Genomic DNA, 11,083 nt, shown 5'->3' with positions numbered 1-11,083 from the left:
TAAACTTCATATCACGAAGAAAGTGTTTTTGTGCAGTTCAAATAGATTAAGAAAAAATAAACAATGAGTGAGTACACAGAAATGTGGATAAAAAAGGTTACTGTTGCAGCAGAAGCTCGCTGTATTCCAAGTTTTGGTGGCCGATACTGGTACATCTCGATCAATACTAGTATAAACATAAAATTGAGATACCGAACTTTCATTGTCTGACCAATTGGAGAGACAATATAGAGTCAATTTCTACTCCGGATAATACAATCGCCCATATAAAAAACATTTATCTTTTACAGATTTACCCAAACCAGTTTATTTTGCAGACCAGCGTACTACAGCGCTTAGACACAACATCAATTATATAGAAATCTCAGTATTTGTCATTCGTCTGCTCAGCTACAGCCATTAAGTTTTAGTAATAAAAGATCATCTTCGTACTGGATTTGAACTCTTGATATTCGAGTCACAAGTCTGCTAACAAGCACATCTAACCACAAGGCTACGTTGTTCTTATCATTTTCCTTTGCACTCACCATATACTGTCTATCCTTTTTGATTTGCCACGCTACATGTGCCATTTTTATTATTAATTAACATTACTTTTTGAGTCTGTTATTTTTTTGAAACTTTTTGAAAACTAATTCTTTTTACATTCCCTCCTGTTTTTTAATTTTGAAATGTACTGTTATCCTCATGTTTCAAGTTTTGGTAAATCTTTGAAAGCTAAATGTTTGCATGTGGACGGTATTATGTATGAATGTATTATCTGCGGTAGGTATTGCCTCGACATTCATTCTCCGTTCGGTGAGACAAAATATCAGACAGTATGAGTCAAAGAAAGTCCGATATCTCATTTTTACATTTCTGCGAGTATCAAGAGGTACCATTATCGTCCGTCAAAACTTTGAATACACTGAATTTCTGCTGCAACAATAAACTTTTTTATACACAATACATACATAGTTCTTATACATAATTCCAAAAAGTCATTGTTTATTTTTTTCTTAATTTATTTGAATTGCACAAAAACACTTTTCTCATGATATGAAGTTCAAAAGTTAAAAAGCTAAATGTTGTATATGTTAAATAAAAATCAGTTCGGTGCGCAAAGACTTTTTGTTAACCGGGCAACGTCGGGCATTCATCTAACCTGTTTATAAATCACATACAACTATAAGCTTTAAGTGTAGGTGCTTGAACAGAGTCAGCAAGAATGACTGTTATGTAGATAAAACCTCTTACCTGCGCTTTGACGAAAATATACTGTGCTTCAAATCTTGTTGTACATGATGCTGGGGCGCCCAGTGAAGGTTCCAAAGTTTGGTGTCAAAAAGAAAGCTCACAAAGCAACATGATACGGCTGACAACAAGTGATAGGATTCAATCACCAAATTATCAAACATATCTAGTCGTTAGTGAGTGCAAAGACGACCTTGGCAGCAGCTTGAGGTTAATTAACTTCTTCAAACCGGTTTTTGACCTGTAGAATAGTTGACTCAAAGCTACAACGACAATGAAAATACACATTTTAGCACAAAATGTGTATCATTTAACAGGAAATACTAAGTCTAAAGTTATCTTTCTAATGGAGTAATAAGCTCCGCCCACGTATTACATCAGGATACAGGAAAATATTTGTACTTCCTGTCATAGAATACTCAGAGAAACAGGCAGTACAATGAAAGGTAAAGAGCTTGTACTTAAAATCACCATTCATATGCGCCTACCATTAAGGAAAAAGGAAAAACGACGCAATGCATTGCTATGCCAGGGTTTCCTGTAGTAAATGAAACATTTGCTCCAATTGGATGCGGCACTGAGTTGTGACAATTTTTAGTAGCATTCTATACTTATCCATGTAGTTAGTGGACAGTTTTCCTACATTAGCACTAAATTTCAAAAATTTTCATTCATTTTTCTTATTTTTAGATCAAATTAAATTAAAAAGCAAATGAAGGTAAAACATTTTATCAAATGACCTTCATGTAGCCTCCAGATATCGAAAATGGACATTATAAAATATACATCTTCATAGAAGACTATCAAAATAATTTAATAAAATCAAGTTTATTTATTATTTGAAAGATAGTGATCAGAATCTTAAACGAAAGGTTCTGTGTTATATACAATAACCAAATGGAAAACAGTGACTAAAAAACTATTCATTAACCATTTCATGCATTAACCATTCCTATTCGTTAAACTATGCATTATCCATTTCCTGTTTCAAAAAGAACAACTTCAAACTTCTAGACCATGTCTTGTTGAGTGCAGAGGAAAGTTGTTCAAAAACAACTTAAAGAGTCATGAATGAAATACTGTGTCTACTAAACGCACTCCTGGTCTCAAATCTGACTGCATTATGAGCACTTGCTGCCAGCTGCCTGAAAACCATTGAGCTAATTAAATTAGGTATAATAGCTGCAGACAACTGCCCGTGTTCATTAGCTCACCTTCAAGGCCTGTTTAACTGTTATGGCTCTATTATAAACCACTCAGCCTGTACCCATTTCACGCGCTGACCAATGCATTCTGGGATGGAATATGGATTAGTATTTGCTCAAAGACTATTTGAAATCCCACCCATGATAGCTCTAACAATGTATTATACGAATGTATAATACATTGCTATAATTATTTTATGTGGATCTATATATGGATTATAATAATCTATATCGATTGCTGATATTATAATCCATATAGATTATGAATTATATAGATTATATAGTGTTATATAGATATAATAATATGTATATAAATTATAATATATTATATATAATGATTTGAAAAAGCTATTTCGATCCAAAACTAGGGATGCACCAGTTTCGAGATTGCAATAGCGTTGCAAATACTTATAAACCACCCCTAAATGACAAAGTGCATTTTGCTATTAACCATATAAGGACAGGCAAGCTTTATACCAATTTTATTAATACATGAAACTACTACTACATGTGTCCGTGTATACCTTTGCATATTTAGCAATATTTGCGTGTGGAAGTATATATATACGCATCTAGCAACACTATTGTGAGTGTATACCTACGTGTATGTAACTATTGTTGATTTCTTTTACCATTTGAAAGTTGCCAAAGAAAACAGTTTTCACTTTTTTAAATTGATAAAGACGCAAATTTGCATTGCAGTTTTGATTTGAAATTCTTGCCCATTTAGTAACAGCAGTAATTAATAACCAATCATTGTTATTTCCCCTAAAGGAGTGAAATCATGATAAGAGCTGTTGGACATCAATTTAAAGCTTGCATACGGTACCCTGACAGCTGTTGAACTTTTATTTTAAAAATAGTCAGCTCTGCCTACCCTTTTATGTGAAGTAACATTAACAGCAAAATTAGAAAGCGTGTTGTCTAAACTATAGTCGGATATAAACAAATTAATTAATATGATAGATACAGATATCTAGTAAAATATACTTCCAACTAGGCATATCTACTTACAGTTTGTGTGGTCTGCGAGTGTGCCGAGAGGCATCCGTATTGCCAGTAACAGCCATATGCTGGTAGCTGCATACTATATAACAGGCATGAGCAAGCATTCCTTTATATACATATAGCTTATCATTAGTATCTGTAGCCTCGGTATCCCAGACACACGCAGGCGTGGAATTCATCATCCTCTCCATCTACTTTGCTAATAACCCAGGCACCTGTGATGATATCTGCAGGTAGGGATGCCAGGATGTAGAGCTTCTTTTGCTGACTCATCTCTAGTTGACTCGTCATAAAGACACTATTTTCATATCTGTCGTCAATGGGAAAGTCAAAGTTGTAGGAACCCACGGCTTTATAAATTTGCAAACATCACAACAAAGATGGCAATAATAGTGACATTGACAGCACACAAAGCATAAAATGCCAAAAGTGTAAATTACCAAAAATGTAACAGACAACCACTTGCTGCGTGTTGTCGATCACTTAGTAATGATGGATAGACCACCCACCTGCTGTTACTTGTTGATCACTTAGCAATGCTACATAGACCACCCAGATATTTGGGCAGAATTGTTCTTATGATACAAGCAGTAGAATATCAAATCTCGTCTATTGATATACATTTAGATGCAAAAAATGGCATGGGAGCAAAATTATACAGCTTTTACGAAACTAAATCTACTGAATTGTGGGAGGTGCTCTTTACGTTACGCTAAAAGTTTGTTAACATAACTCAAACCTAAGCAGTTTTTTAAACTAATTGATGCCACTAATATTATTTAGGACTAAAATATGAAACTACACAGCTAATGTTAGTCAAGCTTTACTTTTATATTATGTAAGCTTGAAAATATTTCCCAATTTATAAATGATTTTTTCTGTTAATAAATAGTCAATGCTGCTCTTCAGCGGCACTTAGTTGTGCATGAGTGGTGTGTAATATAGTGACCCCAAACTGGTTTACACAAAGCAAATTGGGCATTGCAATTGTACCTTAGCAAAACTGCAAGAAAGTAGGAAGACAATTTGTTTGCTTATACGAACATTTAGTAATGATTTGTTTAATTTTGACTACAGCCAGTAAGAATTTATGATGAAACAAACAACCACAAAAAATAATTTATTTAAACTTTTAAAAGTTAAGTGCTAACAAACTAAAATGTGTTTGAGGTAAATTAAATCTAGGCGATCATAAATAGCGTAATCACAGAGCAATTATATTTACTATTTGGTTGTGACATAATTTTTATCATCTTGATGTAGATCGATTGTCAAAAAATTGCAAAAAATTTCCATTTTGGAGGGATTGAGATCGTAATATAGTTACTATTTGTCATAAATTGTAGCTGAACAAAACAAAATCTGTTAAAATACTAGTAGCCTGCATTCCTTGCAAAATTATGAATAACAAAACATTTTATAAAAATAATTAATTTAATCTTATTGCATTGCCATTGGAAAATATCATTAGATCACACGATTTTATTGTGAGATGTTTCAAACCACTTACTGTATTGTTATAAACTAACACCCTGGCGGTCTGGTGGGACTTGAATGATCAGTATCTACACAATTATGCCAAAATGCTATGAGGTGATAGATTGGTGCAGGGGTTAGAGTGATGATCGCTGGACCCTAATGAGGCAAGTTTGGGTCCTGTGAAATGCAATGCTTTTTTTGCAATTTTCAAATGTGGCTTCAGACAAACATGAGTCTTATTATAGTTAAAATTGTAGTGTAACCATTAATAACATTTATAGTCCTTGTGTGTATATTACCAACAAGAAACACCTACCATGAACTTGCGTTCTTACGACACCACAAAACATGCAATTACTCAGCTTTTCGAACATAGGACTGTTACTTTTGAGTACAAAAATTACAATGGCCTATACCCAAGATCATCAGACATAAAACTGGTAGAATGATTGTGTAAAATTATTATTTCTTTAGTATTAGTATTACCAAATTATAATGTACTAACTACTAAACCGATCTGAAAGGTTTGCTTCCGTTTAGTTACAATAACAACCAAGGCTTACGTTCAGTTCCTTGGTACAAGATTGCTATTTCCTAGTCACAACTGCCATAGAAATTTTGTAAGATTACTCAGTACTGCTTGCAACTGATCTCAGAGGAGTGCCGTTTTATAGTTACAGTAGCCATGATGACATATGCTCAGCTTGGCAAACATAGGATTGTTATTTTTGGGTGCAAATGCCACAGTGATTCTATAGAAATGTTATCTTCTGGTTATAACTGCCGAGCTAATCTCATAGGACTGATATCCTGTAGGTACAGTAACCATAATGACCCATGATCAACTCTTCCCAGCACACTTAAAGATGAGCTCACACAAATTATAGCAGACTTTTTCAAAAAGTACTGATATTTTTTTATCATTTGAGATTGTTTTTGATGTTTGAGATGATCGGACTGCCAGAATGTTTCAAGATTAAAATTGACAAAACTTTATCGTATCGCCTTTAAAACGATCAGAAGAAAAATGCGTGCGAAAAGACATAAATAGTTGTAGCTGTTGGCATAGTTGATATCGGCTATTGCATTCAAGTTGCAGGGTTACGTTTTTCTAATCTGTTGGTCTCTTGGCAATTATAGATTTCATAATCGCACTTTCACTTGATCTGCGAGTTTTAATCGCAATATAATATATAATTTATAATATAATACTATATAGTTTATAAATATATAATTTAATCTTGAAACATCCTGGCAGTCAGAGAACCTCAAGCATCAAAAACAATCGCAAATTATAAAAAATACTGATAATTTCTGATGAAATCTACTATAATTCTGTGTAAGTTTATTTTTAAGAATAAAACAATCAATTTGTTTGAATACATTGGTAACAATGGTAAAACACAAGCAAGCCAACAATTATATAAAACCTGCCTGGTGGCATTGGATCTAGTTATAAGAGCGCCATGTAAATTAGACAGCATTTCCTTACTTTCTGGGACAAGCAGGAAGACGCAAGTCAATCAGATTGGCAATTAGCGCAGGTACTCTATGATATTATCATTCATAATATGCTGAAGATTATATCAGAAAGGACTTCCTGTGACTCACTGCTTTGTCTCCCCTGTCAAAAGAGTCATTACACTAAATATGCCAGCTAATAGCTACAACTTTCTTCAAGACAAGGAAAGCGTTCGCTAGTTATAGGACTTTTATGAACAAGTGTTGACATCATGGAGCAGGTGCTTGCCAGCTCAACATATGATAACTACTGTATCACTATTGGTGAAACAATAATTCCTGATATTTTCTCAAGATTTAATGATGTTGAAACTTCGTAAAAGTAGGTCTACCTTATTATTAAATGTCCTTCATATATGACGGTGTTCCACATGACAACAGTGAGTGTGACGGCAGTTGATGTGACAGCATTCTGTGCAGCAGCATTTGTTATGACAGCATTTGTATATAGCAGCAGTAAGTGTGACTGCAGTTGATGTGACAGCATTCTGTGCAGCAGCATTTGTTATGACAGCATTTGTATATAGCAGCAGTAAGTGTGACTGCAGTTGATGTGACAGCATTCTGTGCAGCAGCATTTGTTATGACAGCATTTGTATATAGCAGCAGTAAGTGTGACTGCAGTTGATGTGACAGCATTCTGTGCAGCAGCATTTGTTATGACAGCATTTGTATATAGCAGCAGTGAGTGTGGCAGCAGTTGATGCGACAGCATTCACATTGTTGTTTTGGCAGCATTCCATATGGCAGCAGTTATATATAGTAGCAGTCAACATGACAGCAATTGACTTGACAACATTCTACACAACATAAGTTGTTTATAACAGCTGTCTAAGTGACAGCAGTCGAATCGACAGCATTTATTTTGTTCTGTTATTGGGTTGTTGTGTGTTAAATGAATTGGGAACAGAGAAAAACCATGGCTTGTATATTTTATGCTATGATTGTAGAGTGAAGTACAATAATAATAATTGTAGTAATAGTAATAGTACTAATAATAATAATAACAATGATAATAATAATACTGTATCATATGAAGTTTGTGACGATTTTACAACTTGTCTTGTTTGTCTTCTATGCTTATCACATACTACAAAGAAGGCATGGCAATGTTTAAATTTTTACATTCCTGCAGGACAATTGCTGATTGGCTTAGCCATTGGTTAGGAACTCGCTGAAACTTTGTTAGAAATACTTTGAGAACTTTTTTACAAATATCTAATCATTATGTACTTTTATTATGGCAAAAGTAAAATTCGAAACAACTTTCAACTAATCAAAAATAATGGTTGAATATTTAGAAAGTCTTAAAAATTCAAAGTACAGTACATTATATTTGAATAAATATGCTTTAACGATTTAAAACTAGATGAATCATCATAACATTAGTTGGTCTATTTCTCAGTGAAGTAACCATAGACCTATTAACTATACTAGACTGGGCAATGCGAAGCCACGGCGTCCTACATAAATAGCCACATTCATCGCGACGTAACGTCAACGCTTTGTTCAATTGCAGCTGGTCAGGCAATCGAGTCATCATTGTTTACATTGAAAGAATGGCTGAGACAGCTTTGTTGCTACATGTAATTTGACATAACTACTAAAGTACACAAGATATTGGTTTAAAATTTTAGATGCAAAGCTTATACACTATGCTTTTCCTACCCTGCAAATTTGTAAACATAAAGTTAAATATTTCATATGTAAAGTGCCAGTAAAAATGTATATATCTATTCAAAAAATATTGCAAAATTATCAATGTTGCCCTATGCTATGGGCTAACATATCAGATAGCTAGGTGTACAAACTGATTTCAAATGCATACACGCTGGTAAATGGTACACTGATCGCAGTCTGCCATGAACTTAAATGTTGGGTCTTAGGTGTTATGCAAACAGCATCAGAAAAATCATAGAAAACAAACGACAAATGGTACACTTTTCTAGACATAATTATTTTGACAGGCTACACATGACTAAAGATGACCAGTCGGCTGAGCTTTGATCTAAGATTACTTTTGTTAGCTGCTACCTTTGTAGCCTCGTGGTGAATTCTAATTCTGACATATCTGGATGTGATAGTTTTAACTAACGCTGGCTGTGCTGTGACTTGAGCATGGAAATTCCTGATGCAAATTGCTTTGTAAAACCAATAAAAGAGTCTTAGTGACCACCAGCTTGTGTATGTCCGCAGTGATTCCTTGTAAGTCGACACACCGCCGGATAATCTGTTCTGAGCCTAGACATATCTTTGTGATGACAGGATGAAGTGTAAACAGACCACCTCTATCTTTTACACTGATTAGTGTCGCATCATCCCTGGTGCGTAAACCTGAACAGGAGGCTATAAAGCTGGTACAGTCATTGCAGTTGAGTTTTAAGCTCCGTACCACATAACCTGCTAAATAAATATTATATGTTAATATTATTATAAAAAGTATATGTGTCAACCGTAAAATAAATTTACCTACATCTCACTGATCTGCTGCAGTATTATTTCAAGCCACTCTGCTACCTGTATATCTGTTCTATAGACTAACAATAAGTGAAAGTAGCTAATACCAAAATACATGTACATACCTAAATCATGTACCACAATATGGGCAGTCATGCAGTTTAGCACATGCAGCAAGGCTGCAATGTGTGCCAGATCTCTTGTATTGTAGAAAATTTGGAGGAATTGGTTGTATTTACCTACCGATGTACTCCACTATGTCCGAGACAGATTTTGACAGATTGATTTTCAGCCGTTCGCTTGATTCCAAATAATCATGGAAGTCATCGTCACTTTCTACAAGAATTTTTCTTCGTTTAGATGAGAGAAGTAGGGAGCAGGGGCCATCTGAGCTATCACAATCAAGACAGTTAGCACTCGTGCTTGGTGTGATGTGTGTTTTCACTAGTCGAGCTTTCAGTGCAGATTTGAAGCTACGGATATCTGGATTATTGTTGAAACCTTCCTTGGCCCGATTCTTTGAGGACAGTGTTTCTATATGCTCTTGTCTAAGCTTGTACAGAAGTAAATACTTGGCCTCGCGAAATGTTTGAAAAATTTAATTCCCTATTCCAAGGTATGAGGTATGCTTATGTAGAGGGTCGGAAATGATCTCTTCAGATTGTTTGGCGGCTGTTGGCTCTTCATAGCAAAGTGAAGGTTCCAGGACTGGCTCATTGCGGTCTGGTGGAGATGATTTAGATAGTGTTGGTCGGCATAACAGTTGTCTATGCTTTGGTTGAGTCGGTTGTAAATATTTTGGCGGAGAATCAAATACCCTTAGTACAGCAGTAGGTTCTAGTATGGCAGTCATCACCATACTCATTTACTAGCCCGTGTCCACCTGCCATGGTCGTGAATAACTTCATGAAATGGGCAACACTTTGTCTACTTCGCGGTTGGCACCTCTTTGTGCAAAGCAACTTTTCAAATATTAGTGCCAGCAATGAACTTTAGGAAAACATTTTGGAATAACTATTATTTGTATGCATATCTCGAAAAAATCCGCAAGATTTCTTGCTCTTCATATCTAGGTACCTCTCACAACCACACTTGAAAACAATTTAAGTAAAATTTACCTTTGAATCATTTCCAGTGCTGGTAGTTGCTCCACTCTCCATGGCTTCCTACTTAAAAATATGGCCTGGACTAGGCAAAGTGAACAAAGCAACAAAGTGAACATAGACCTATTTTCTGATGCTGTTTGCATAACACCTAAGACCCAACATTTATATTCATGGCAGACTGCGATCAGTGTACCATTTACCAGTGGGTATGCATTTGAAATCAGTTTGTGCACCTAGCTATCTGACATGTTAGCCCATAGCATAGGGCAACATTGATAATTTTGCAATATTTTTGAATAGATATATACATTTTTACTGGCACTTTACATATGAAATATTCAACTTTATGTTTACAAATTTGCAGGATAGGAAAAGCATAGTGTATAAGCTTTGCATCTAAAATTTTAAACCAATATCTTGTGTACTTTAGTAGTTATGTTAAATTACATGTAGCAACAAAGCTGTCTCAGCCATTCTTTCAATGTAAACAATGATGACTCGCTTGCTTGACCAGCTGCAAGTGAACAAAGCGTTGACGTTACGTCGCGAGGAATGTGGCTATTTAAGTGGGACACAATGCTGAGCCGTGATGCAATGGATTGCCCAGTCTAGTATAGTTAATAGGTCTATGGAAGTAACACAGAAAAAAATGTCAATTGTCCTACTGAAGGAAATAAGCTATGCAAAACAAAGCGTTTATTTATACTTTTTTGCTATACTCGCTCATGTTTTTTTGAGAAAAAAATTATTAAATTTACCCTCAAAGCATTTTTGCAGGAAATTTACCTGATATCATTAATTGATAATTTTTGAAACACGAGGCCTAAATTTAATCGCTGCGTCAATCACAGAAATTATCTGCCTTGTATTTCTGTCACACAACAAACCTCGCTTCTGCGGGCCATTTCCATGACCTTTTCCTTGTGTAAACTCAGATGAATGCACATATATTTATATTATTATTATTATATATTACTATTATTATTTATATTTCAACATTTTTGTCTGAACCAACAATAAAACTCAAGCAACAATTTCTTCAGTAGGTTTACGTAAATCTTAGATACACTTTTG

Source organism: Watersipora subatra, chromosome 5, assembly GCF_963576615.1.
Source record: "Watersipora subatra chromosome 5, tzWatSuba1.1, whole genome shotgun sequence".
Lineage (NCBI taxonomy): Eukaryota > Metazoa > Bryozoa > Gymnolaemata > Cheilostomatida > Watersiporidae > Watersipora > Watersipora subatra.
Note: the sequence above shows the minus strand (reverse complement) of the source record.